The 3,948-nt window shown below is 52.2% G+C and overlaps 1 long non-coding RNA gene across 1 annotated transcript in view; it reads right to left on the bottom strand.

Moving 5' to 3' along the window:
• LOC114055795 overlaps nucleotides 1–2,005 on the bottom strand; it is a 6,368-nt gene extending 4,363 nt beyond the window's left edge. Inside the window, exon 1 of the long non-coding RNA XR_003570831.1 lies at nucleotides 1,349–2,005. This is a non-coding gene — a long non-coding RNA (uncharacterized LOC114055795). The remainder of the gene's footprint in view (nucleotides 1–1,348) is intronic.
• Between the last annotated feature and the right edge of the window lie 1,943 nt (nucleotides 2,006–3,948).

Genomic DNA, 3,948 nt, shown 5'->3' with positions numbered 1-3,948 from the left:
GATGGAGCTCGTTAGCCCGTAAGGCAATCCATCTACGTCCTGAGGACCTCACTGCCACCGTCCAAGCGTGCTTGGCCCCGGCAGATGAACCTCAGGATTAAAGGGTGGGCTCAGTTCCGCGCACACTGTGTCTCACCTAAAAAATCCAATGCGCAGGCTGGAAGGTGGAAAGACCTTCCCCGGTTCTTCGTTCGCGAAGAGACTGGCCATTACATAAGAAGGCAGTCAGTCTCAGGAACAGATGCAGCTGTGACATGGAAAATGTGCCCCATATGCAGTGATAATGGGTTCAAGAGACAGGTAATGTCTTTATTCCCTCCTCACTCTTCATTATATCTCATCAGGAACTATGAAGGTGTTCAGTACTAAAGCTACCAGAGAGCAGCAACACAGAAAACAACATAGTGTGCCTCAAATTAAGATCAGTATTATCTTGCTGCAAAAAGGCAAAGATTTCCTGACCAGGTTTGCATTTTCCTCTCCACTAGCTCAGTTTGCAGCTCTGCACCCCTCCTGGCTCACAAAGCAGAGGTCACACCACACTGCCATCCCCTTGGCCAACAGTGAGAGGTCAGGATAAAGTGCCCACCATCTCAGCATCTCCAGCAGTGATGTACTGAGAGCAGCATAGAGGCTCCACTGAGGCACTGACAGACCCACAGGCATCGCTGGACTGACAGGTTTACAGCTGCAGTGCACTGCCCTGCAAGTGCCTGACACCAGCCTTCGCTCAGTTCGTCTACTGGGAGAAAAAGAAAAACCCCCAGTAATCCTGCAAGCAGCAGAAGTACTTCCCATGTCACTGCATTTTCCCATGGCTTGCCAGCACTCTTGTCTGCACAGACCAGTGGGGAAAAAATATTACTATTTTTTAAGCTATCTCACTTGCCCACTTGCACACTTTGCAATTCCTAGTAGAGCTGCACTAGCATAATTACTGAAAAAGCCTGAAGAGGCCCGTGGAAAAATAGTGATATTGTAATAATGCACTGAACACCTTCAGCTGAAAGGTGCCAAATGAACATAAGATGCACCAATACCCTAAAAATATACAGACACACTTTTCTTCCCCCCTGCCTTGCTCCACAACATTGGCTTCCCCTATAATTCCTCTTGCAAAAGTAAATGAAACATGTACAGCCAGGAAGCATAAGCTGCCCTTGTAAAGCATTCTGATTAAAAACAGGAAGATACGGTTCAAATCTTGAAAAGAATTAGGCGTAAGCTCCAATTTTAGAAGATAAAGATCCTCAATGAAACAAAAACCTGGGCTTGGTGGGGCAGGGGCACAGTGAGGAAAGCACACCATGACACGGAGCTGCAGAACCACGCTGCCGTCAGGAGACACCATCTCCTCTGAAATCTGTCAGCTCTAACCAAAGTTATATTCCAAGCATGCATGTTCACCTAGGACGCCAATATTCCAATTCACAAACTAATTCAAACACAGGATTCCTTTCTGCAACAGATGGGCCCTTCGATGGCAGCAGGCCTGAGCCCGTCCTTATTTTTGCTGCTGCAGAGCGGCTCTGCCATGGCGTGGACATCAGAGTGCAGATGCAAACGATGCCAAATCCTCCAGGCCTCGCGGAGGCAGCGAGCTGGCACTGATCTTGCTGTCCCTGTGCAGCCAGACCGGCACGGCCCCTCTTCTAGGGACGTGAGACATAGAGATACACACTACATTTTACTCCAGACTGATACAGAGGCATTCCCACTGGCTGGCAAACTGCACCTGTATCGCTAATTACCTTAATACAACTTAAAATGCACACAGGCACAGTCAGACCAATCAGAATTATAACAATGCTAAGCCAGCTGTAAGCCAGACTCCTGACTTAATGCTAGGAGAGACAGCAGAGAGAGGCAAAAAGAATAAAGTTAGAGGTGCATTTCTAAAATGATGCATAGTGAATATAAAATCACTTGAACCTCCCTGAGGTGTGAGCTTCGGTTATCAGAGATATGCAGCTTCTAGCACAAAAGAGCATCTTACTGCCCCACATGCTTGAAAAACACACGTATTGGTTAAATAATTTTAAAAGTCACAATCGAAAGGAAACTGGATGTTTATGACACTTAAGTATCAGAAAGTATCCTTATTTATTAGTGATGTCAAAACTTCAGAGCTACATCTTTTTAATATCTTCAGGTTTTTCAACAATGTATATAAGTGCGTTTAGGATAATTCACACTAGTTGATGCAAACTAGTTGTATTATATTTCTGCTCGATGAAGAAATAAACTCTCCAGTCTCCTGCAGCCATAACATGCACATAACATATTGTGCTCTTTGTATTTAGCAATGGCTAATATACTCTAATATACTCTCAGAAAAGCTCTTTTGTTCCAAATCAATTACTTTAATAATGTACATTTTTTAATATATTAGTAAAGAGGAACTAGTGTGGGTCACACAACTGACTGTGTCCAACCAGATACATGGCCAGGACAACATGTCTAAACTTGTCAACGTGGATGGGACTAAAAAGATCTCACTGAAGGCCTGCAGCATCTCTAAGATACAATTCTCGGTTCAGCTGGGATTTCTCCACACAGTATTTTAAGATGCAGCAACCAGTAGTTTAACAGATCGAGATTCAAGTCTTAAAGCACCCTGTCAATGGAAACACTTCAGTATTATTTAGGTTATTATTTAAAAATAAAATAAGGCCTATTAAAGTCGTACTCAAAATCTCCATACAACTTTTTTTAAGGGAAAGACGGCCTAAAAAATCCTTTGTAAAAACGGTCCTTGGAACATCCACAGAACCTTTCCTGTCTATTCTTCAGGCCCTCCTGATGCCCAGCTTAGAACCAGACTGACCACACTAACTGTGGCCGAGCAACGCAGCCCAGTGCTGCGGGTTAAAGCCTAATCCATCCCGCACACACAGGCAGGCAGCAGCAGGCAGAGAAGGCAGAGCAGGCAGCAGCAGGCCGGCTCCGCGCCCCGGCCTGCCCGCAGCGCGCATTTTCCGCGCAGTCACAGAGGGCTCACCCAGGCCCGCGTCCCGGGGACCCCTTGTCACCTCCCTGCCCCGGGGGTCTCCCCACACCACAGGATGGGGGGGTGGGCACCCATTTCGTCCTCCCTCCGTCCCCGGGTTCGGCAGCCTGGTGAGAGGGAGGGGGTGCTGAGGGGGATGGACGCATCGGGCCGGGTCACTCCGAACCGCGCCGACCCCCAAACACCGACGGCCCCATCGCGGCCGCGTCCGACGGCGCCCCGGCCCCCTCTTCTCCGCATCCGCACGGGTCTCGCCGTGCAGTCGCTATTTTTAGGCCACGGGCGACCCAGCGCTTTAACAAAGATAAATAAATAACGCGAAAGGCGCCCTCCCCTCCCCCCACCATCCGCGCTACCCCCGCGCCCGGGCTGCGAACCGCGCCGCGACCCGCACACCCCACGGGGGACACGGACAACAACGGGGGACGGGATGGGGAGGTGGGGGGGAGGGCGGAGGGGGACTGGGGAAAGTAAAGGCAAAACGACAATAAATAAATAAATACCCGCTCTCCCCGCACCCCGCGGCCGCCCCGCACCCCGCTGCCCCGGCCGCGGCCCCGGTACTCACCGGGTGCCGCTGCCGGCCGGGCCCGGCGGGCGCGGAGGGAGCTGCGGGCCCCGCTGCCCATGTGCTCGCCCGAGCACGCGCTCGGCTCAATGGAACGCCGTGCTGGCGAGCGGCTCTGTGACGTCACCGCCCCCCGCCGCCCGCGGCCGCAGCCCGGGGCAGCCAGCGGGGCCCGCCCCCGCCTCCTGCCCCGCACCGCCCGCTCCGCATCGCTCCACCGGCACCGCATCGCTCCACCGGCACCGCATCGCTCCATCGGCACCGCACCGCATCGCTCCACCGGCACCGCATCGCTCCACCGGCACCGCATCGCTCCATCGGCACCGCACCGCACCGCTCCATCGGCACCGCATCGCTCCACCGGCACCGC

The sequence above is a fragment of the Empidonax traillii genome, unplaced genomic scaffold (assembly GCF_003031625.1).
Source record: "Empidonax traillii isolate 1590-97213 ecotype Southwest subspecies unplaced genomic scaffold, ASM303162v1 scaffold66:size1465758, whole genome shotgun sequence".
Taxonomy (NCBI): Eukaryota; Metazoa; Chordata; class Aves; order Passeriformes; family Tyrannidae; genus Empidonax; species Empidonax traillii.
Note: the sequence above shows the minus strand (reverse complement) of the source record. Positions and strands in the feature narration are given on the sequence as shown.